Source organism: Triturus cristatus, chromosome 2_2, assembly GCF_964204655.1.
Source record: "Triturus cristatus chromosome 2_2, aTriCri1.1, whole genome shotgun sequence".
Taxonomy (NCBI): domain Eukaryota; kingdom Metazoa; phylum Chordata; class Amphibia; order Caudata; family Salamandridae; genus Triturus; species Triturus cristatus.
This window is the reverse complement of record NC_140582.1, coordinates 390,688,530-390,713,904: the sequence shown is the minus strand read 5'-3', so window position 1 is coordinate 390,713,904 and position 25,375 is coordinate 390,688,530.

Genomic DNA, 25,375 nt, shown 5'->3' with positions numbered 1-25,375 from the left:
AGAGCCCAATGGTCCTGGGGCTCAGTTCAGGGGGCAAGCTCAGTTCCAAGCCCTTGGAGATCGTTTTTGGAAAAGCACAAGTCTTGAAAGTAAAAGTAAAGTAAAAGTCTTCAGCAACAGTTTCTCTTCTCTCCTTTGGCAGCAAGGTCACCACTGCAGGCCAATCCCCCAGGATAGGGACAGTCTTCCTCCTACAGCTTTCCCGGTGCCTCCTCCTCAGGCAGAGATTCTTTTTGGTCAAAAGCGGATCTAGTTTCTTAGGAGCAGGGCTCCTCCATTTATACCACAAATCTTTTGTTCTCTCAGGCCAGGGGGGCCCTTGCCTAGTTCAGTCCGGTTTCTGAGCACTTTGTTTACGTGATGCAGGCTTCTCCTTTCAGAGTGCAGGGCAGAGTCATCAGACGCTCCACAGGGGGTGGAGCCGGCATCGAGGTAGCGGAGCACTGTCCTATTCAGAACCTAGGAGCACTCCTCCCACCCATCTACCTGTCGACTGTCCTATTCATACCAGGCTGCCTAGCCCTGCCCATCTGGGTTCCCCCAGCCCTGTCACTCACACCAGCCAGACATCAGATACACAACACGCAGAGGCGGCTGAAAGGTTTAGGCAAGCAAAGGCCAACTTTCTAAAAGCGGCATTTGCAAACCCGGAATATTAAAATAAACCTTGCGAAAAGATGTACCTTATTATTCCGAGTTCAGGCATACTAAACTCGATCTCCTACCATGTTCCCTGGGTCGGTTAGGATCATAGGGTGTAATAATCCAGGCCGCCCATACTGGCCTATGAGAACAGGGTAGCCTTGCAGTAGTGAACAACAAGATGGCGGTAATTCACTACTAGGACATGCCACGCATCCAGGCTTGTCCTACCTTAGGCGTACAATGCACCCTGCCCGTGGGCCTACCAGAGGGGTGACTAACATGCAGCTAAGGGAAGGTTTCAGGGACCGGCAAGTGTGGGCACTTGTCGGTCGGCGTGTCAGTACCAGACTGCACGCAGGTTCTGCGATGGCAGACCTTAGATATATTTTACCGGCCGCTTCTGTGGGTGGCACAACCAGTGCTGCAAGCCCACCAGCGGTGTTCGTATTTACATGCCCTGGCGCCCCTGGCGCACTGTACTGGGGTCTGATAGTAAACCAAACAATCCAATCATGGAATCCAACCAACATATACAATTTACATGGGGAGCACTCGCACCGTGACACTGGTTGGCAGTGGCACAGCGCGCTGAGCGGCCAACACCATAAAAACACATGAGGCACAGCGACAAAAAGAGGAAGGGAGACTCACGCCAAGGTGCCAGGTCTAACACGTGTCCCCTCCAGCTGAAAAGTGGGGAGAACTACCCTACCCCAGGGAGTTCCTCATCACTAAGGCGGAAAAATCTGGACAGACCGTCAGCATTGGCGTGATCTGTACCAGGGCGATGTTCCACCGTGAAATCCATACCCTGTAGGGAAATGGACCACCTCAACAGCTTTGGATTCTCACCCCTCATATGCATCAACCATCTGAGGGGCCTGTGGTCCGTCTGAACCCGGAAGTGAGACCCAAACAAGTAGGGTCTTAGCTTCTTCAGCGCCCAGACCACAGCAAATGCCTCACGCTCAATAGCACTCCACCTTTGTTCCCGTGGAAGTAACCTCCTGCTAAGAAAGGCTACGGGTTGATCTAGGCCCTCCTCATTAATCTGTGAAAGAACGGCCCCCACACCATGCTCTGAAGCGTCTGTCTGAACGATAAACTCTTTGGAGAAGTTGGGAGCCAAGAGCACGGGCGCCGTGCACATAGCAGTTTTCAAGGCCTCAAAAGCTTTCTGACAGGTGTCAGTCCAGATCACTTTCCTGGGCTGCTTCTTCGAAGTCAGCGCTGTCAAGGGGGCAACCAGGTTGCCATACCCCTTGACAAACCTCCTGTAGTACCCGGTGAGACCTAGGAAGGCTCTCACCTCCGTCTGGGTTTTGGGCGCCTCCCAATTCAGGATGGTTTCTATCTTGGGCTGAAGGGGTGCCACCTGGCCACTCCCAACTTGGTGTCCCAAGTACACCACGGAACCCTGCCTGATCTGGCACTTACTCGCCTTGATCGTGAGGCCTGCCTTGCGCAGCGCCATCAACACTTCCCAGAGGTGACGCAAGTGTTCCTCCCAAGTGGAGCTGAACACCGCGATGTCATCCAGGTAGGCTGCACTGAACGAATCCAGCCCAGCCAACACCTGGTTGACCAATCTCTGGAAGGTGGCAGGGGCATTCTTCATCCCAAATGGCATAACCCGGAACTGGTAGTGCCCATCTGGGGTGGAAAATGCTGACCTCTCTTTGGCCCCCTCGGTCAAGGCGATCTGCCAATACCCAGACGTTAAATCAAACGTGCTGAGGTAGTTGGCAGCCCCTAGCCGATCGATGAGCTCATCAGCTCTGGGGATGGGGTGTGCGTCGGTCCTAGTGACCGAATTGAGTCCTCTGTAGTCGGGTGTGGCTCCCGGCGCTGCAGCCTTTGGGACCAAGACCACGGGGCTGGCCCAAGGACTGCTAGAAGACTCAATTACCCCGAGGGCAAACATCTTGGAGACCTCCTCCTTGATGCAGGTCCTTACCCTGTCAGTCACCCTGTAGGCCTTGTGCCGCACAGGTGGACTATCCCCAGTGTCCACATCATGGACGCACCAATCAGTGACACCCGGGACCAGGGAAAACAGGTCAGAAAACTGTCCCAGCAACTGGCGACAATCATTCTGTTGCTCAGGGGTCAGGGTGGAAGAGAGGATGACACCATCCACTGACCCATCTTGCTCCTTGGCTGACAGGAGGTCAGGAAGAGGTTCTGTCTCCTCTTCCATTCCAGCATCTGTTGCCAAGAGCATGCCCACTTGGGACCTCTCCAAGTGGGGCTTGAGGCGGTTGACATGTAGGACCCTTAAGGGGTTCCTAGGAGACTTCAGGTCCACCACGTAGGTAACAGGACTCTTGCGCTCCACCACCTCAAAGGGACCGGTCCACTTATCCTGGAGCGCACACGGCTCCACGGGGGCCAAGACCCATACTTTCTGTCCAGGCTGAAGCTCTACCAGAGTGGCATTCTGGTCGTACCACCGCTTCATCTCCTCCTGGCTGGCTTCCAGATTTGCCTCAGCAAGTTGCCTGAATCGCCTAGTCTGATTCCTGAAGGCCAGCATGTAACTATATACATTCTGGGGAGGCTTCCTGGGAGATTGCTCCCAGCCTTCTTTGACCAGACTTAGAGGTCCTCTGACTGGGTGACCATACAGAAGCTCAAAGGGACTGAACCCCAGAGACTTCTGTGGCACCTCGCGGTAAGCGAAGAGAAGGCATGGTAAGAGGACGTCCCACTTACGCCTCATGGCTCCTTCTAGGCCCATTATCATGCCTTTGAGGGTTCGGTTGAATCTCTCAACCAACCCGTTTCCTTGGGGGTGGTAAGGGGTGGTGAACTTGTAGGTTACACCACACTCTTGCCAAAGAGATTTCATGTACTTGGACATGAAATTGGTACCCCGGTCAGACACCACTTCTAGAGGGAATCCCACTCGGGAGAAAATTCCCATCAGTGCCCGTCCCACCACGGGGGCCGTCACTGTCCTTAGAGGAATGGCTTCCGGGTACCGGGTGGCATGGTCCACCAGGACCAGGATGAACCTATTGCCCATCGCTGTCCTGGGGTCCAGTGGCCCTACAATGTCAATCCCCACTCGCTGGAATGGGGTACCGACCACAGGGAATGGCTGGAGTGGAGCCTTCTGCTTCCTTCCACTCTTTCCACTTGCCTGGCAAGTCTGGCATGTCCTGCAGTGAGTATCTGAACTCCTGCGCATTTGAGGCCAATAAAAGTGGGTGACAAGCCTTTCAAAGGTCTTGTCCTGCCCCAAATGCCCTGCCAATGGCACATCGTGAGCCAGCCCCAGTAGGAAGGCTCTGAAGTCCTGGGGTACCACCAGCGCACGGGCTGACCCAGGCTCAGCAACCTTAGGCTCTGTATATAGGAGGTCGTTCTCCCAGTAAGCGAAATGCGATCCTGACTGATCACCTGCGGCCTGGTCTGCAGCCTGCTGCCGCATACCCACGAGAGAAGGGCACTCCTTCTGTGCCTTGCAAAAGTCCTCCCTGGTGGGACCCCCTTCCTGCTGCCAATGGGTCAGCTCCGGCAGGTCTCCCAGTTCAGCTATCTGCTCCCCTGTAGGCTCCAGGGCATCCCCCTCAAGGTCTGCTTCCTCCTGGACCGTGGGAACTTCAGGGGCCGGCTTCCCGCGCCCCTTGCTCCTTCTCTCTGAGGCCGGTTCCTGGGCCTCCCTCTCAGGCTCCAGGACCTCTTGAGTACCTCTACTGGCTGCCATGGACCGTGTGGTGACACACGCCCAATCCGGCATACCCAACATCTCCAGGTGAGCACTCCGCTCCACCTTAGCCCAAGGTGAGCTCTCCAAATCGTTCCCTAACAAACAGTCTACAGGCATGGCGGGCCTCACAGCTACCTGAAGAGTACCAGAGACCCCCCCCCCACTCAAAGGGAACCTGAGCCACCTTGCAGTGTCTCTCTGTGTTGTCAGCGGCAACAACGGGATAGAATGCATTGGGGACCACCTGCTCCTGAGACACCAGGTGACACCTGACAGCTGTCACACTGGCTCCTGTATCTCTAAGAGCTTCCACTCTATGGCCATTTATGGTCACCCACTGCCTGTACTTCTTAGTGTTCTCAGGCAGCTGGGTTGGAGGGACCACTTCACGGTCTCCTAGCGAGACCAGGGACATCTCTGCGGGACCCCACCCACCTTGGACATGCCTCTCCTCCCCCAAGGCTACACTAGTCACCTGCCGGGGTGGAGCACCAGTGGGTGCTGGTTTACCAAACAATGGACACTTTACATCAGAGGCAAAATGCCCCAAATTGTTACACCTGTAACATCTTACGGGCCCCTTTGGAACAGGAGGACCTGTCGGGGCCCCGGTCGGTTTCTGGGGTGGGGGAGGCTGAGAACCCTTCCCTTGGTTCCCTTGGGGACTATTTTGGGGCCCTTTTTGGAACTGCTTCTGTTTACCCCTGTCCCCCCCACTCTTCTGCTGGGGACCCTGCCCACCTTTGGCGGAATCTCCCACGGTACCCTTGTGGACCCTGGTACTGACCCAGCGGTCCGCCTCCTCAGCAAGCTTCCTCGGGGTAGTCAGCTTACTATCTATCAGGTGCTGGCGTAGCTCAGGAAAACAATTACTGGCCAAGTGCTCCCATGCCATTAAATCAAGAAGCCCTTGATAATCATTTACCTTACTACCCTTTACCCAACCATCCAGCGCTCTGCAAAAGAAAGTCACATACTCCACATACGTACTATTGGGAATCTTAGTGCAACCCCTGAACCTCTGTCTATATAACTCAGGGGTCAACCCATACCTAGCCATCAATGCTTCCTTCATATGGGCACAAGAATTACCAACATCAACAGGTAAATCTAACAGTGTGTCCCGCCCTTCACTCAGGAACCTTCCCCACAACCCCGCTCCCCAATCTTTCTCAGGGACCCGGTGGGAAGACATGGCTACCTCGTAGGCTCTGAACCACTGCCCGATGTCGTCATTCCTGAAGAACTCCTTCACTACATCCTTGGGAATATAAACTCTTGGTTCCGCCGGTACTGGCGGTGTGCTGCCACCAGAGGGATTAAGCTCCAAACTTTTTGCTTTCAGCTCCAGCTCCCTCAGCTTCATGTCATGCTCTAATTGTAGTTTCTTTTCTTCCATGGCTAATCTTTGTTTTTCCATATCCATCTGCCCATGAAGTTTTGCCATTTCCACCTCGTGTGCCCGGGTTGCGGCCCTGTCTGCCAACTCTTCTGGCGACAGGCACCTGCCAAACTCATGGACACTTTCTGGTGGAACCACTTCCACCTGATTCTCTGGTGCCTTTGACTCATACCAGGCCCTCAGCGCCTTCACAAATTGGGTCTTGTTTTTCAATCCAGTTTGGGCAATCCTGAACTTGGAGCAAAGACCTTTCAAGTCTTCATTGGTACGATTCTGAAGTGCGTCTTCCTCCCAATCTACGTCTTCAAATCCAGAGATTATGGAAGCCGCCCTTCCGGCTGAAAGTGAACCAGGCATGGCTCTAGCAACGGAGACTCTTGGCAAAACAAAAACAAATGCTAGCCTTGTGGCTGTGTTACTGGTCTGCTCTCACTACGTGGTGATCAGTGATTCACTATACGCAAACCACAAATGCAAATCCGTAAATCCCACCGCTGCCACCAATGTTAGAAATGAGGGGGCTCTGGTTGCCGCAGGTGCGAACCCACAACAAGCAGGGACCCTTTACTTCTTGTCAGGGCGAAGGATGACTCCCCAGAATAACCCCTGCTCACCCTCTAGGTGCGTGGCGCGAGCAGTCCAGGCTAAGTCTCAGGCGTACACGGTTAAGCAAATGCAATTACACATACAGTAAACCCCTTGCATGCACCACAAACGGACACCAATCTGGAAGTATATAAAAATAAGCTTTTATGTAGTTTCAGCAGAGTTAAATACAAGGCCCAGTAACGTTGAACTGATGGGGCCACAATTCTTGGAAATACGGTAAAGTTCTCTTGGTTTTACGGAAAGTTCTTTAGGCGGGCACAAGGTGACTGTAGGCCTCAGCGCACTTCGTGCTGAGGCAGCGCCCAGGGAGCACACAGCAGATGACAGGGAAATAAGAACGTTGTGGACCCTGGATCCGATGCGAGCTCGCGGTCGAGTTCGTAAGTACAGTACCTTGTTTCTTGACGCAAAGGCGGGTGCGGGACTTCAGCGGCTCTTCGACAGAAGAGCGAGGCGGCGTCCGGGGCTCCCACACTTCACGATGGGGGTCTGATCTTCAGGCTCACGACAAGAGCGGGGTGTTGCAGGTGGCGGGTGAACAAAGCGGGGCAGCCGGGCACGCAGATGCGTCCGGGCCGTCCGAGGCTTGGAGATGCTCACAAACGCCGATTCCGGCGGGAGGGTGAAGGTGCACAGCGAGCCTCCAACGAGCGAGGTGACGGGGCGGCCCAGCACAGCGTAGGGGGAGCGGCTCCGATCGAGCGAGGCTCTTTCCAAGGCGGGGGCGGCTAAGCAGTCCTGGTCACGGCTCAAGGAGGGACTGGGGCACGAGGGTCACAGCTCCGGCGAGGGAAAGGACACCACAGTCCAGCAGCAGGCGAGTGAAGATCAGGGAGAGCCCAATGGTCCTGGGGCTCAGTTCAGGGGGCAAGCTCAGTTCCAAGCCCTTGGAGATCGTTTTTGGAAAAGCACAAGTCTTGAAAGTAAAAGTAAAGTAAAAGTCTTCAGCAACAGTTTCTCTTCTCTCCTTTGGCAGCAAGGTCACCACTGCAGGCCAATCCCCCAGGATAGGGACAGTCTTCCTCCTACAGCTTTCCCGGTGCCTCCTCCTCAGGCAGAGATTCTTTTTGGTCAAAAGCGGATCTAGTTTCTTAGGAGCAGGGCTCCTCCATTTATACCACAAATCTTTTGTTCTCCCAGGCCAGGGGGGCCCTTGCCTAGTTCAGTCCGGTTTCTGAGCACTTTGTTTACGTGATGCAGGCTTCTCCTTTCAGAGTGCAGGGCAGAGTCATCAGACGCTCCACAGGGGGTGGAGCCGGCATCGAGGTAGCGGAGCACTGTCCTATTCAGAACCTAGGAGCACTCCTCCCACCCATCTACCTGTCGATCGTCCTATTCATACCAGGCTGCCTAGCCCTGCCCATCTGGGTTCCCCCAGCCCTGTCACTCACATCAGCCAGACATCAGATACACAACACGCAGAGGCGGCTGAAAGGTTTAGGCAAGCAAAGGCCAACTTTCTAAAAGCGGCATTTGCAAACCCGGAATATTAAAATAAACCTTGCGAAAAGATGTACCTTATTATTCCGAGTTCAGGCATACTAAACTCGATCTCCTACCATGTTCCCTGGGTCGGTTAGGATCATAGGGTGTAATAATCCAGGCCGCCCATACTGGCCTATGAGAACAGGGTAGCCTTGCAGTAGTGAACAACAAGATGGCGGTAATTCACTACTAGGACATGCCACGCATCCAGGCTTGTCCTACCTTAGGCGTACAATGCACCCTGCCCGTGGGCCTACCAGAGGGGTGACTAACATGCAGCTAAGGGAAGGTTTCAGGGACCGGCAAGTGTGGGCACTTGTCGGTCGGCGTGTCAGTACCAGACTGCACGCAGGTTCTGCGATGGCAGACCTTAGATATATTTTACCGGCCGCTTCTGTGGGTGGCACAACCAGTGCTGCAAGCCCACCAGCGGTGTTCGTATTTACATGCCCTGGCGCCCCTGGCGCACTGTACTGGGGTCTGATAGTAAACCAAACAATCCAATCATGGAATCCAACCAACATATACAATTTACATGGGGAGCACTCGCACCGTGACACTGGTTGGCAGTGGCACAGCGCGCTGAGCGGCCAACACCATAAAAACACATGAGGCACAGCGACAAAAAGAGGAAGGGAGACTCACGCCAAGGTGCCAGGTCTAACAGTCCAGACCGATGCCTCCGAGCATGGCATTGGGGCCGTCCTATCACAAGTGAATGACCAAGGCCTAGACCAGCCCGTCGCCTTCCTCAGTCGGCGGCTGCTGCCCCGAGAACAGAGATGGAGCACCATAGAGCGCGAAGCCTTTGCCGTGGTCTGGGCACTCAAAAAGCTATGACCCTACCTGTTCGGCACCCATTTCAGAGTCCAAACTGACCATCGGCCCTTGCGATGGCTCATGCAGATGCGAGGAGAAAACCCCAAGCTACTGCGGTGGTCAATCTCCCTCCAGGGGATGGATTTCACCGTAGAACACCGCCCTGGCACGGACCACGCCAATGCTGACGGCCTCTCCCGGTTCTTCCGCCTCAGCGAAGAGAACCCCCCAAGCTGATGGGCAGTTCTCTCCGGCTTTCAGCTGGGGGGGACGCGTGTTGGACCCGGCCTCGTAGAATGGCCCTCCGTGCCCCCGCACCACCGAAACCTGGTACCTGCAGCCCAAGCACACGGCCCAGCCGAACCTCCCCACCAGGACACACGCACCGACCCGGATGTCCCCGTCCATGGCCTCTCTCCTTTCGGCCACCCCGGGCCCGCGTGCCCACTTCATGCACCAAGATGGCCGCCCGGCCCCAGCGCGACCCGGGCCTAGAGGCGCCACTCCGGCTGGAGGACATCACGCTTCCAGGGGATGAGAGAGGGAGGAGCAGTTTCTATCGCACCTCTGAACTCCCCCGGGACGATGGGTTTCGATCGGCCCTCCGGCCTCCCTGAGGGCTGGCTCCGTGCCTGCTGGGTGTCTGGGACTCCTCCCAACCCGGCCCTGAAAGGATCAAAAGACTATAGCAGGAAATCCCGACAAGCGACCCCCAGGTGACAAGACCCCTGCCTGCACAGACTCCGGACATCAAAGAGCGGTCGACCTATAACAAGGGGTGCTCTGGGTCTGTCCGGCAGATTCGACGCTGGAACAACGAGAGCCTGCCGACGTGGTCGCGGCTCCTGGAACTTGGAACCACCTGAGCCCTGCTGAGTGACTCGCGGCTCCCTGAAGATCGTAAGACCTCCGAACTTGTACCTGAGCCCTGCTGAGTGACTCGCGGCTCCCTGAAGATCGTAAGACCTCCGAACTTGTACCTGAGCCCTGCTGAGTGACTCGCGGCTCCCCGAAGATCGTAAGACCTCCGACCTTGTACCTGAGCTTGCTGAGTGACTCGCGGCTCCAACCGACTCTCACGGTCCCGCCGGACCCCGTCTACAACATCGTATCCCCCAGCTCGAGGATTGTGAGCTGTGCGCCGGATACGTCCCTGCTTGAACCTTTACCAGAGACTGTCCCGCTACCCCCTACCCCTTCCGAGACTCTTGAGCCCGTGCTCACCTTGTACATATTTGCAGTGATAACCTACTTGATAAAGATTGTTTTCTCAGAATACCCGGTGTGGTCACTCTGTGTCGTGTGGTGCCAGAGGTACGATCCTAGATACGAGATTCCTCCCCCTGGGGAGTCTCCCGCCAGTGCCCGGCTACGATACCTTGAGGGTGGGTCTCAGGGTAGTCCGGACCCCTTCCAGGCTCCTCTGAGGTCGCCGTCTAACACTATCACTCCCAGCAGTGCACAGACATAGGAGGGGTGGGTGCCTAACACTCCCAGCAGTGTCCAGACATAGGAGGGGTGGGTGCAGAGTCCCCCCAGCAGTGCCCAGACATAGGAGGGGTGGGTGCAGAGTCCTCCCAGCAGTGCCCAGAGATAGGAGGGGTGGGTGCAGAGTCCTCCCAGCAGTGCCCAGAGATAGGAGGGGTGGGTGCCTATCACTCCCAGCAGTGCCCAGAGATAGGAGGGGTGGGTGCCTATCACTCCAAGCAGTGCCCAGACATAGGAGGGGTGGGTGCAGAGTCCCCCCAGCAGTGCCCAGACATAGGAGGGGTGGGTGCAGAGTCCTCCCAGCAGTGCCCAGAGAGAGGAGGGTTGGGTGCAGAGTCCCCCAGCAGTGCCCAGAGATAGGAGGGGTGGGTGCAGAGTCCTCCCAGCAGTACCCAGAGATAGGAGGGGTGGGTGCAGAGTCCCCCAGCAGTGCCCAGAGATAGGAGGGGTGGGTGCCTATCACTCCCAGCAGTGCCCAGAGATAGGAGGGGTGGGTGCAGAGTCCCCCAGCAGTGCCCAGATAGAGGAGGGGTGGGTGCCTATCACTCCCAGCAGTGCCCAGAGATAGGAGGGGTGGGTGCAGAGTCCCCCAGCAGGGCCCAGAGATAGGAGGGGTGGGTGTCTATCACTCCCAGCAGTGCCCAGGCATAGGAGGGGTGGGTGCAGAGTCCCCCCAGCAGTGCCCAGACATAGGACGGGTGGGTGCAGAGTCCCCCAGCAGTGCCCAGGCAAAGGAGGGGTGGGTGCCTATCACTCCCAGCAGTGCCCAGACATAGGAGGGGTGGGTGCAGAGTCCCCCCAGCAGTGCCCAGACATAGGAGGGGTGGGTGCCTATCACCCCCAGCAGTGCCCAGAGATAGGAGGGGTGTGTGCAGAGTCCTCCCAGCAGTGCCCAGAGATAGGAGGGGTGGGTGCAGAGTCCTCCCATCAGTGCCCAGAGATAGGAGGGATGGGTGCCTATCACTCCCAGCAGTACCCAGACATAGGAGGGGTGGGTGCCTAACACTCCCAGCAGTGCCCAGACATAGGAGGGGTGGGTGCAGAGTCCCCCCAGCAGTGCCCAGACATAGGAGGGGTGGGTGCAGAGTCCTCCCAGCAGTGCCCAGAGATAGGAGGGGTGGGTGCAGAGTCCCCCAGCAGTGCCCAGAGATAGGAGGGTTGAGTGCCTATCACTCCCAGCAGTGCCCAGAGATAGGAGGGGTGGGTGCAGAGTCCCCCAGCAGTGCCAAGAGATAAAAGGGATGGGTGCCTATCACTCCCAGCAGTGCCCAGAGATAGGAGGGGTGGGTGCAGAGTCCCCCAGCAGTGCCCAGAGATAGGAGGGGTGGGTGCCTATCACTCTCAGCAGTGCCCAGACATAGGAGGGGTGGATGCAGAGTCCCCCCAGCAGTGCCCAGACATAGGAGGGGTGGGTGCAGAGTCCCCCCAGCAGTGCCCAGACATAGGAGGGGTGGGTGCCTATCACTCCCAGCAGTGCCCAGACATAGGAGGGGTGGGCGCAGAGTCCCCCCAGCAGTGCCCAGACATAGGAGGGGTGGGTGCCTATCACTCCCAGCAGTGCCCAGAGATAGAAGGGGTGGGTGCAGAGTCCCCCCAGCAGTGCCCAGACATAGGAGGGGTGGGTGCCTATCACTCCCAGCAGTGCCCAGAGATAGGAGGGGTGGGTGCAGAGTCCTCCCAGCAGTGCCCAGAGATAGGAGGGGTGGGTGCAGAGTCCTCCCAGCCGTGCCCAGAGATAAGAGGGATGGGTGCCTATCACTCCCAGCAGTACCCAGACATAGGAGGGGTGGGTGCAGAGTCCCCCCAGCAGTGCCCAGACATAGGAGGGGTGGGTGCAGAGTCCTCCCAGCAGTGCCCAGAGATAGGAGGGGTGGGTGCAGAGTCCCCCAGCAGTGCCCAGAGATAGGAGGGGTGGGTGCCTATCACTCCCAGCAGCGCCCAGAGATAGGAGGGGTGGGTGCAGAGTCCCCCAGCAGTGCCCAGAGATAGGAGGGGTGGGTGCCTGTCACTCCCAGCAGTGGCCAGAGAAGGAGGGGTGGGTGCAGAGTCCCCCAGCAGTGCCCAGAGATAGGAGGGGTGGGTGCCTATCACTCTCAGCAGTGCCCAGACATAGGAGGGGTGGGTGCAGAGTCCCCCCAGCAGTGCCCAGACATAGGAGGGGTGGGTGCAGAGTCCCCCCAGCAGTGCCCAGGCATAGGAGGGGTGGGTGCCTATCACTCCCAGCAGTGCCCAGACATAGGAGGGGTGGGTGCAGAGTCCCCCCAGCAGTGCCCAGACATAGGAGGGGTGGGTGCAGAGTCCTCCCAGCAGTTCCCAGAGATAGGAGGGGTGGGTGCAGAGTCCTCCCAGCAGTGCCCAGAGATAGGAGGGGTGGGTGCCTATCACTCCCAGCAGTGCCCAGACATAGGAGGGGTGGGTGCCTAACACTCCCAGCAGTGCCCAGACATAGGAGTGGTGGGTGCAGAGTCCCCCCAGCAGTGCCCAGAGATAGGAGGGGTGGGTGCCTATCACTCCCAGCAGTGCCCAGAGATAGGAGGGGTGGGTGCGGAGTCCTCCCAGCAGTGCCCAGAGAGAGGAGGGGTGGGTGCAGAGTCCTCCCAGCAGTGCCCAGAGATAAGAGGGGTGGGTGCCTATCACTCCCAGCAGTGCCCAGACATAGGAGGGGTGGGTGCCTAACAGTCCCAGCAGTGCCCAGACATAGGAGGGGTGGGTGCAGAGTCCCCCCAGCAGTGCCCAGACATAGGAGGGATGGGTGCAGAGTCCTCCTAGCAGTGCCCAGAGATAGGAGGGGTGGGTGCAGAGTCCTCCCAGCAGTGCCCAGAGATAGGAGGGGTGGGTGCCTATCACTCCCAGCAGTGCCCAGACATAGGAGGGGTGGGTGCAGAGTCCCCCCAGCAGTGCCCAGGCATAGGAGGGGTGGGTGCCTATCACTCCCAGCAGTGCCCAGACATAGGAGGGGTGGGTGCAGAGTCCCCCCAGCAGTGCCCAGACATAGGAGGGGTGGGTGCAGAGTCCTCCCAGCAGTTCCCAGAGATAGGAGGGGTGGGTGCAGAGTCCTCCCAGCAGTGCCCAGAGATAGGAGGGGTGGGTGCCTATCACTCCCAGCAGTGCCCAGACATAGGAGGGGTGGGTGCCTAACACTCCCAGCAGTGCCCAGACATAGGAGTGGTGGGTGCAGAGTCCCCCCAGCAGTGCCCAGAGATAGGAGGGGTGGGTGCCTATCACTCCCAGCAGTGCCCAGAGATAGGAGGGGTGGGTGCGGAGTCCTCCCAGCAGTGCCCAGAGAGAGGAGGGGTGGGTGCAGAGTCCTCCCAGCAGTGCCCAGAGATAAGAGGGGTGGGTGCCTATCACTCCCAGCAGTGCCCAGACATAGGAGGGGTGGGTGCCTAACAGTCCCAGCAGTGCCCAGACATAGGAGGGGTGGGTGCAGAGTCCCCCCAGCAGTGCCCAGACATAGGAGGGATGGGTGCAGAGTCCTCCTAGCAGTGCCCAGAGATAGGAGGGGTGGGTGCAGAGTCCTCCCAGCAGTGCCCAGAGATAGGAGGGGTGGGTGCCTATCACTCCCAGCAGTGCCCAGACATAGGAGGGGTGGGTGCCTAACACTCCCAGCAGTGCCCAGACATAGGAGTGGTGGGTGCAGAGTCCCCCCAGCAGTGCCCAGACATAGGACGGGTGGGTGCAGAGTCCTCCCAGCAGTGCCCAGCGATAGGAGGGGTGGGTGCAGCGTCCTCCCAGCAGTGCCCAGAGATAGGAGGGGTGGGTGCCTATCACTCCCAGCAGTGCCCAGACATAGGAGGGGTGGGTGCCTTTCACGCCCAGCAGTGCCCAGACATAGGAGGGGTGGGTGCCTATCACTCCCAGCAGTGCCCAGACATAGGAGTGGTGGGTGCCTAACACTCCCAGCAGTGCCCAGACATAGGAGGGGTGGGTGCAGAGTCCCCCCAGCAGTGCCCAGACATAGGAGGGGTGGGTGCAGAGTCCTCCCAGCAGTGCCCAGAGATGGGAGGGGTGGGTGCAGAGTCCCCCAGCAGTGCCCAGAGATAGGAGGGGTGGGTGCAGAGTCCTCCCAGCAGTGCCCAGAGATAGGAGGGGTGGGTGCAGAGTCCCCCAGCAGTGCCCAGAGATAGGAGGGGTGGGTGCCTATCACTCCCAGCAGTGCCCAGAGATAGGAGGGGTGGGTGCAGAGTCCCCCAGCAGTGCCCAGAGATAGGAGGGGTGGGTGCTTATCACTGCCAGCAGTGCCCAGAGATAGGAGGGGTGGGTGCAGAGTCCCACAGCAGTGCCCAGAAATAGGAGGGGTGGGTGCCTATCACTCCCAGCAGTACCCAGACATAGGAGGGGTGGGTGCAGAGTCCTCCCAGCAGTGCCCAGAGATAGGAGGGGTGGGTGCAGAGTCCCCCAGCAGTGCCCAGAGATAGGAGGGGTGGGTGCCTATCACTCCCAGCAGCGCCCAGAGATAGTAGGGGTGGGTGCAGAGTCCCCCAGCAGTGCCCAGAGATAGGAGGGGTGGGTGCCTGTCACTCCCAGCAGTGGCCAGAGATAGGAGGGGTGGGTGCAGAGTCCCCCAGCAGTGCCCAGAGATAGGAGGGGTGGGTGCCTATCACTCTCAGCAGTGCCCAGACATAGGAGGGGTGGGTGCAGAGTCCCCCCAGCAGTGCCCAGACATAGGAGGGGTGGGTGCAGAGTCCCCCAGCAGTGCCCAGACATAGGAGGGGTGGGTGCCTATCACTCCCAGCAGTGCCCAGACATAGGAGGGGTGGGTGCAGAGTCCCCCCAGCAGTGCCCAGACATGGGAGGGGTGGGTGCCTATCACTCCCAGCAGTGCCCAGAGATAGGAGGGGTGGGTGCAGAGTCCTCCCAGCAGTGCCCAGAGATAGGAGGGGTGGGTGCAGAGTCCTCCCAGCAGTGCCCAGAGATAGGAGGGGTGGGTGCCTATCACTCCCAGCAGTGCCCAGACATAGGAGGGGTGGGTGCCTAACACTCCCAGCAGTGCCCAGACATAGGAGTGGTGGGTGCAGAGTCCCCCCAGAAGTGCCAAGAGATAGGAGGGGTGGGTGCCTATCACTCCCAGCAGTGCCCAGAGATAGGAGGAGTGGGTGCGGAGTCCTCCCAGCAGTGCCCAGAGATAGGAGGGGTGGGTGCAGAGTCCTCCCAGCAGTACCCAGAGATAGGAGGGGTGGGTGCCTATCACTCCCAGCAGTGCCCAGACATAGGAGGGGTGGGTGCCTAACAGTCCCAGCAGTGCCCAGACATAGGAGGGGTGGGTGCAGAGTCCCCCCAGCAGTGCCCAGACATAGGAGGGATGGGTGCAGAGTCCTCCTAGCAGTGCCCAGAGATAGGAGGGGTGGGTGCAGAGTCCTCCCAGCAGTGCCCAGAGATAGGAGGGGTGGGTGCCTATCACTCCCAGCAGTGCCCAGACATAGGAGGGGTGGGTGCCTAACACTCCCAGCAGTGCCCAGACATAGGAGTGGTGGGTGCAGAGTCCCCCCAGCAGTGCCCAGACATAGGAGGGGTGGGTGCAGAGTCCTCCCAGCAGTGCCCAGAGATAGGAGGGGTGGGTGCAGCGTCCTCCCAGCAGTGCCCAGACATAGGAGGGGTGGGTGCCTATCACGCCCAGCAGTGCCCAGAAATAGGAGGGGTGGGTGCCTATCACTCCCAGCAGTGCCCAATAGGAGTGGTGGGTGCCTAACACTCCCAGCAGTGCCCAGACATAGGAGGGGTGGGTGCAGAGTCCCCCCAGCAGTGCCCAGACATAGGAGGGGTGGGTGCAGAGTCCTCCCAGCAGTGCCCAGAGATAGGAGGGGTGGGTGCAGAGTCCCCCAGCAGTGCCCAGAGATAGGAGGGGTGGGTGCAGAGTCCTCCCAGCAGTGCCCAGAGATAGGAGGGGTGGGTGCAGAGTCCCCCAGCAGTGCCCAGAGATAGGAGGGGTGGGTGCCTATCACTCCCAGCAGTGCCCAGAGATAGGAGGGGTGGGTGCAGAGTCCCCCAGCAGTGCCCAGAGATAGGAGGGGTGGGTGCCTATCACTCCCAGCAGTGCCCAGAGATAGGAGGGGTGGGTGCAGAGTCCCACAGCAGTGCCCAGAGATAGGAGGGGTGGGTGCCTATCACTCCCAGCAGTGCCCAGACATAGGAGGGTTGGGTGCAGAGTCCCCCCAGCAGTGCCCAGACATAGGAGGGGTGGGTGCAGAGTCCCCCCAGCAGTGCCCAGACATAGGAGGGGTGGGTGCCTATCAGTCCCAGCAGTGCCCAGACATAGGAGGGGTGGGTGCAGAGTCCCCCCAGCAGTGCCCAGACATAGGAGGGGTGGGTGCCTATCACTCCCAGCAGTGCCCAGAGATAGGAGGGGTGGGTGCAGAGTCCTCCCAGCAGTGCCCAGAGATAGGAGGGGCGGGTGCCTATCACTCCCAGCAGTGCCCAGACATAGGAGGGGTGGGTGCCTAACACTCCCAGCAGTGCCCAGACATAGGAGGGGTGGGTGCAGAGTCCCCCCAGCAGTGCCCAGACATAGGAGGGGTGGGTGCAGAGTCCTCCCAGCAGTGCCCAGAGATAGGAGGGGTGGGTGCAGAGTCCTCCCAGCAGTTCCCAGAGATAGGAGGGGTGGGTGCCTATCACTCCCAGCAGTGCCCAGAGATAGGAGGGGTGGGTTCTGAATCCCACCAGCAGTGCCCAGAGATAGGAAGGGTGTGTGCCTATCACTCCCAGCAGTGCCCAGACATAGGAGGGGTGGGTGCCTAACACTCCCAGCAGTGCCCAGGCATAGGAGGGGTGGGTGCAGAGTCCCCCAGCAGTGCCCAGACATAGGAGGGGTGGGTGCAGAGTCCCCCCAGCAGTGCCCAGACATAGGAGAGGTGGGTGCAGAGTCCCCCCAGCAGTGCCCAGAGATAGGAGGGGTGGGTGCCTATCACTACCAGCAGTGCCCAGAGATAGGAGGGGTGGGTGCAGAGTCCCCCCAGCAGTGCCCAGACATAGGAGGGGTGTGTGCAGAGTCCCCCCAGCAGTGCCCAGAGATGGGAGGGGTGGGTGCCTATCACTCCCAGCAGTGCCCGGAGATAGGAGGGGTGGGTGCAGAGTCCCCCCAGCAGTGCCCAGACATAGGAGGGGTGTGTGCTGAGTCCCCCTAGCAGTGCCCAGAGATAGGAGGGGTGGGTGCCTATCACTCCCAGCAGTGCCCAGAGATAGGAGGGGTGGGTGCAGAGTCCCCCCAGCAGTGCCCAGACATAGGAGGGGTGGATGCAGAGTCCCCCCAGCAGTGCCCAGACATAGGAGGGGTGGGTGCAGAGTCCCCCCAGCAGTGCCCAGACATATGACACATGCATACCCACGTATAATCAAAAGGGGACAGGAGAGCTAGTTATTTAGAGAGGTCCTGTTCTGATGCTCCCTAGGGTATGCATAGGAAAAAACAGAGAAGAACAGTTCCTCTTAATGGCCGAGTTAGTAGGGATCACTAGTAGTCAGCTGTTAGATCTGTTCTGGGAGGGAAATTTAAATTTCAGATCTTGTTGCCCTCACACACCTGTTAGGGTGTCATGCTTCATCATTGGGCGCTCCTCGTCGGACCGGCGCTGCAATGTCCAACGGGCCTGGTGGCATCTTTAGCGGAGATCTTCTGATCTGAGAACGCCGTTTATGTGAAGACCATGTGTGAAATTGTGGAGGACAGTGACTCCTAATTTATGTGAGGATTCAAAAAAGCTAAAATAGACCCTGGCCCCTAATTGGTTTTAATTAGGTTATGTAGGGCTGGGACTAGGTAAAACCAGGGAGGCTACTCTTATGATTCTAGGTATCAGGGTAGCCTATAGTTGACAGAGGTCAACATGTTTCGTGTCGTGAGTGCTCAAGATCGAGCGACACTTCTTCAGGACCGTGGGACCACCAAGTAGTAAATATACCCCAATTCTTATCAAAGGGTACTCTGGGTCAGCCACAAACAATACTCAACCCTAACTAGGGTCCAGATATGAAGTCTCCGCCTAAAGAGATGGAGACAAAATGGAGAGAACAAACAAAAGGCCACCCATTAACAGCTCGATCAAGGAAGTATTATCCAAACGTATTTGCAGAGGGGTCAACGGTACCCCTCCAAAGGGCTGGAAGTTCCTGTTCTCAAACATAGATTAGTTAGAGAGACTAAATTAAAAGAAACAGCCTCAGCTAATATAAAAAACCACAAATAACGAGATTTTCAGGCAGCAATAAACTCGAGTGGCTAGAGATGCCACGGGAGAGTACAAATAGACTAGTTCTTACCTCCAAAGGGAAGGATCAAAGCTTCATAGATGAAGGAGAAGTAACCGGACCACTTGAACGGTCCCACTATAAATAAAACAGAAGAGAACAAGGACATCGCCAGAGAACAGGCATGCTACACATAGGGAACTTGATGCGTGAACCTACCCGTTCTAAAGACACTATGAGCATGAGGGGTGTTGCTCAGTCCGGTCAATATACCAAGGAGTCAGGTGGAAAGACATCTCTAGCCTTATGACACAGTTCGTGAGAGGCATGTCCCAAAATGACGTCAGACGTTGGGAGTGTACCCGGCTGAATACATAATATAAATAGTGTATCCTGATGTATCCAGGACCGGAGTGATTCAAAAGAAGACACCGGTTCGTGATAAAGATTAATAAAACGTTGCAGGTCTATCGAGTGAACTATGTTATCCTGGAGTCCCACGATTAACATGTGCACCCCATGGGAAGCAGCCTGTGTGAAAGACTAGTCCCGTCTGTGACAGCATAACGGAACAGGTCACTAAGGATAGGCAGAGGGTTCATATTATGGATTAATGCAGCGGTGCAGGTCTAACGAGTGAACTATGTTATCCTGGAATCCAACGATAGACATGTGCACCCCATGGGAACCAGCCTGTATGACAGGCTACTCCCGTCCGTAATAGTGTAATGGGAAAGACCGCTTAGGGTAGGTAGAGGTTTCTATCCAGTGACACAGGGAATTTGGCGGTGTCAAAATACCTAATGGAAACGACAATATCAAAACCGAGCCAGATATGGAGCCCGTGCAGGGAACATGCCGTGTGGACTTACCCGAAAGTAGCAGCGGGCAGGCTGAAATACACGAGTCTTCTCCTCACCTGCATATTACCGGTACTGGGGAGAATTCCTGTATATGTGCGTAGGCGACGTGGCGTAGTCTCGCGAGACAACTCGTGAGGTCGCCATCTTGTCTCGAGTGTTGTGCCTGACTTAGGACGGGGAAACTATTACGAGAAATCGGCAAAATGAAAGGATAATGTAATAAAGTTGGAGTTGGACATCAATGTATTGGTAATGCATAAATTAAAGAGTATTAAAACATGTAATTGTCAGGAAGTGGTAACAATAGCGCTAGGATGTGCACACTATGAGCCCACTAAGAAAAGTGATAATGCACATATGGATAATGTAATTCTCATTGGAAATGAATATTAGAGGCTCTCCTACATAGGAGAGAAAAACAAGGAGTATTATTGGAATTGGGTGCAGAGTCCCCCCAGCAGTGCCCAGACATAGGAGGGGTGGGTGCAGAGTCCCCCCAGCAATGCCCAAACATATGACATGCATACCCACCCCTGGTGCTGGCAGCACAATACACACAATGAGAGCATGCATCAAGACTGTATACTCATGTGCCACCCTACTAAACTAAGAGACCCAAAGGGAACACACACTGTCACGCACATTCCAGGACTGATAGGAATGTACAGGTGCTGGGGCAGCCAACAAGTTGGTGCCTCCCATGGAAGGAAAAGAGTGGAGTACCCACAGATACAATGCCCACAATTGTCAGTCAGGTGCCCAAATACCCTGCAGAACAAGTAACACATGTGTGCTAGGCTGGGAGTACACACATGCATATTGCGCAAAAGGGACCATGTCCACATTAAGCCATGGCAACATACTCCATACACAAGTACAGTGACTACCAAGGATGGCACAGACGATGCAGGCGGAGACATTGCTGAGCAGGCATGGGCAAAGTTGAAGGGATCCCTCACACAGCAAGGAACTGTAGACACAGGTCAGCACAACAATTGGGAAACACCCTGCCGGGAAGAAGTCAGGTGCCACAGAGGAAGGAACACTCCTTGGGACAATGTCACCATACAGTAAGAGCACACATGACCAAAGATTATTTGCAGAGCCCGTGTGATGGCACACAGATGGCACACAGATACCAGGGTCCACCCCACGAGCAGCACACTACAACTTTTCCCAGACACCTAACACATTATCACCAACAGCAAGTCCAGGAAAGCATTAGTGTGCAAAAGAAAAAAAAACTGCTTTATTCAGCATTCAAAATAAATATTTTTAAATGTCCACTATTTACAAGGCCTGCTTGCGCGGGGTGGTGCCACAATGGGGCTGAGGGACACACTGGGCACCAAGGACTCATTTGGTGACAGTTGGCCAGGAAAGGTAAGGGGAGTGGTTTTGGAGGAAGTGGGTCTTGAGGAATGTGGTCTCCCACTCTAGCTGCATGGCTGCCGTTTGCCCCTAGACCCAGTGGGTGTGCCTACTTCCCCCTGTGTGTGCATGACTGGAGGAGTGCGCTTTGCCTTCCCTGGTGGTGTGCTGCCTGTGTCTGGTGGGGTGCGTGCATGGTGACGTCTGGGTGTGCGTGGGACAGGCATGGGAGTAGGAAGTGTGGATGGTGCAGGGGTGGGGGGGACGGAGCGCTGCTGGAAATCCACTGCTGCAGTCAGTGTGGAGTCTATGGACTTCAGCAACATCCGTTGATCAGACATCGCTGCTGACATGGCCTCCATGTATGACTGCATCTGTGTTAGCAGTGTGGTGTGGCCATGGAGGACAGTAAGCATCGATGCCTGACCAACCTGCAACTGCCGCAGAATGTCCACAGACTCGGGATTGACGGCAGCAGGGGAGACAGGGGCAGGGGGTGCGGTGCCTGGCACGAAGGAGACCTGTTGGCGCCTAGCACGGTGGGAAGGGACCCGAGCAGGTGGGAGGCGGGTGATGGGAATTGAGGGGGCGGCGACAGATGGAATGCTGCTCTCAGCTCTGGTAGCAGCATCCGCCCTCTCAGGGAGCTCAGCCTCGGATCCGTCAGCGTCATAGTCGGTGGTGGGACTGGACAGGTCCTCCGCCGTACTCCCCTCCACCTCCATGCCACTCGCTGAGCCAGACACGCCAGCACTGGTGGCACCGCTGCTGGATCCCTCCTCAATTTCCGTGCCAGTGTCTCCCTCGGTTTCCCCCGACAATGCTGTGGGCTAGGTGAAGAGACAGGAAATAATCAGACACCTGTATACATATGACACATGATTCACAACTACATAGGTCACAGTGCATAGCATGAAAAGCAACATGAGTAACATCTACAATACTACGCACATATGTAGGCCCTGCACCACACAGTTGGTTGACCCACCATGCCACTGAGAAACAATGGAGAGCATGACACAACAGCAAAGAACTCTAAACCAAATTAGACTGAGGAGCCAGACTCTGGGGACAGTCGAGTACAGCATCTGGACCACACACCGTAGCCAAAAAAGGGATGAGCAGGAACCATGTCTTGTAACTTTTGGCACATGCTGCTTAGCAAATACATTTAACCCTGCCCAACATGACTGGGTCACTGCATGTTGAGTGTATGTTCAGACAATCATCACAAACAGGCCAGACCTGGCAAGGACACATACGTTTTGGACATGTAGGCCTTTCCCGCACAAACCCCCCCCTACCTGAGACAATGTGAGTGACACAGAGGAAGTACTTACACCTCTTACTCAGGGATTACTAAAATGCCCTTCAATAAATCCTGAATGTACACGAACTAACCCTCGTGCGCCTGTCCACACATAAAATTGACAAACAACCATCATCAGATAGTTGTCCCAAAACGCACTGGCACCGGCCACTGTGAGTATGCACAAGCCAAATTGGCTCACCCTGTACAGTGGACACATGTAGCACACTTTACGTATATACACATTAGGACAGGGTACAATGCCACAGATCCCAACCTATCCTGAAGACACAGTGAATATCCACATTGTTGGATGACACACATGATACCTAGGAAAAGGTGCCCCAGGGGACTGTAGTGGCCACACCCCTCCATGGTCTGGGATGGATATGACTGCAACAGAAGCAAACGTCCCTGCACTATGCATATCTCCCACTCATGCACATCATGTCTGAGGCAACAACATTGGTCATGCATGCTGTAAGGCAGTACACTTTTCAGACACACTCCTATGTCGGGACTCAGCATCAGTGCCAACTAACATGGACCCCACATTGACTGTACTGGCCAGGGCACAGGCAAGGTCCCAACACATGTTATACACCACCCCCACACATGATGCTGCAAGCATTGGGCACTTGGATTAACTTGCAGCCCAGATGACCTTTTGCAAGAGTGACTACACACAGACCAGGGAACACGTGTCAAGGAGGGGAAGGGAGGAAGAACAGCACCGGTTTACTATGGGAACAGGACATGTACTGCACATATGGACCCTGGCAGTGTATCAATGCAACTGCGCACCTCCAAAAGCTGGTGACACACAACAAACACACATGTACCTACCCCTTTCCTGCTGCTGCTTCTCCGCTAGGCGCCTATCCAAATCAGGGAAGACCACCGCCAGCACACGCTTCTTTTGGTGGGTCAGGCGCCGGCGCCCACGGTTCTTGTGGCTCTCAGGTGAGTCCCCCAGCAGGACCCGGGCGATCCTCCTGGTCCAGCACCGGATATCCTGCCAGCGTTTCCTCACCTGGGGCAGGTGCCGCCTCCGACCCTCCACCGACCTCACGGCACTGACGGCTTCCCTCGAGATCTCCCCCTTGGCATGGACGCCTACCTGTGAGGATGACAAAGTGAGACAACATCAATACACCTGCTACATGTCACAGAGATACACATTAGAACAATTTGGCTGGTTTGAACAGGGCATAGTATGCAGCAAAATCATTGCACCTTCATCATAGGGACATTATCCCCTGGAGAAGGCCAAAGTCACGACATGGCATTGAAAGTACACAGGTGGAATGAGGTGTGCAACACAATCACTGATCCCGGCACACACTGTGCATCACAAGCTACACCACGATTATGTACAGCACCTCAAAGCAGTCACATGCCCCTGGCCACTGGCGCAACCTCAGCAGGGTACACAGACACACACAGGCACAGGACAATCACCTGCCATTGGCAACTGCGGGTATAAACATCACTCTGCACATGTGGCACTAGACCGGGGGGTGTCACAGGTGTGGGGCAGGCTCAGCACGTCAGACACACAGCACTGCTCCCTGCTCACATCAGATGGGTAGGGTATATGCATCCCTCATGCATCTGGGGTGCAACACTCCACATAGACACTCACCCACATGACAGGGGACTTACACACACACCAATGTCCAGGGGATGAACACATCATTTGGACACTCTCACCACAGGTACACTCAACTCACACACATCTGTGGGTACAGTTACCTGTCACACTGGGGGGACCACAGGATCACATTAGGACTGTAGAAACCACATTCTCAAGAGGATTAGCCAGGCTGAATGTGGCATGCACCATGCAGTGAGTGTCACAGTAAGCACCATGCAAGTGAGGAGTGCAGACATGCACTACAGCATGCTCTGCATGGGAGACATGAGGCATTCCCCCCCCCTGGGACCCACTCTGAAGAACATTGCATGTCTGTCACACCTGGACACAATGCCGAAAGTGACAGTCACAAAAAAGGGGCACAGTCTAAGCTAATGGAGTCTGCACTCACCTGCTCCCCTGGTCTCCCATACAGGCAAGGGTACTGTGGGAGGATCACGTCCAGCAGGGCCTGGTTCTCCTCCTGGGTGAATGGCTGGGCCCTCTCCACAGACCTGGACATGGTGCCAGAGGAATCACGATCAGCAGCAGTGGTGTGGAATGAAAGGTTGTGCAGGCAAGTGCTCTCTAATGGGGCCTGGCTGCCTTATATTTGCCTTGCTGGCCTGTTTCATTTACAGGAGTACAGAGTGATTGGTCAATCTCATTTGCATCCTACGTTTCCTCCAATCCCTTTAAACCTACCCCAGTGGGTGCCTTTGCATGTTATAAAAAATGAGCATGATGTCAAGTCAACAACCACTTTGCAACTTTGTATATTGTCTCCAACCGACTTCTGCTGGCCACCTGATGGAAAAATTTGAACTTGAAACTGGGTCTCCATGACAACCAGCATGCATTTAGGCCCTTATAATTGTCCCTCATGTGTCCCCTATGTAATTTCACTATACACACACAGGTTCCACGCCCCTAGGGCACCACTACTCCAGTGATACGGTCCGTACACGCGTGTGTAGGGTCTGTACCACTATGGTAGTGCAGCCGTAGGCGTACGCCATAGGGATATGGTCCGAACACGCGTGTGTAGGGTCCGTACCACTATGGTTGTGTCGCCGTAGGCGTACGCCATGGTGATACAGTCCATACACGTGTGTGTAGGCTCCGTACCACTATGGTAGTGCAGCCGTAGGCGTACGCCATGGTGATACGGTCCGTACACGTATGTGTAGGGTCCGTACCACTATGGTTGTGTCGCCGTAGGCGTACGCCATGGTGATACGGTCCGTACACGCGTGTGTAGGGTCCGTACCACTATGGTAGTGCAGCCGTAGGCGTACGCCATGGTGTTGCGGACCCTACACACGCGTGTACGGACCGTATCACCATGGCGTATGCCTACGGCTGCACTACCATAGTGGTACGGACCCTACACATGCGTGTACGGACCGTATCACCATGGCGTACGCCTACGACTGCACTGCCATAGTGGTACGGACCCTACACACGCGTGTACGGACCGTATCACCATGGCGTACGCCTACGGCGACACAACCATAGTGGTACGGACCCTACACACGCGTGTACGGACCGTATCACCATGGCGTCCGCCTACGGCTGCACTGCCATAGTGGTACGGACCCTACACACGCGTGTACGGACCGTATCACCATGGCGTACGCCTACGGCGACACAACCATAGTGGTACGGACCCTACACACACGTGTATGGACCGAATCACCATGGCGTACGCCTACGGCGACACAACCATAGTGGTATGGACCCTACACACGCGTGTACAGACCGTATCACCATGGTGTACGCCTACGGCGACATAACCATCACAACCATAGTGGTACGGACCCTACACACGCCCTCAGAGCGTGTGTACGGA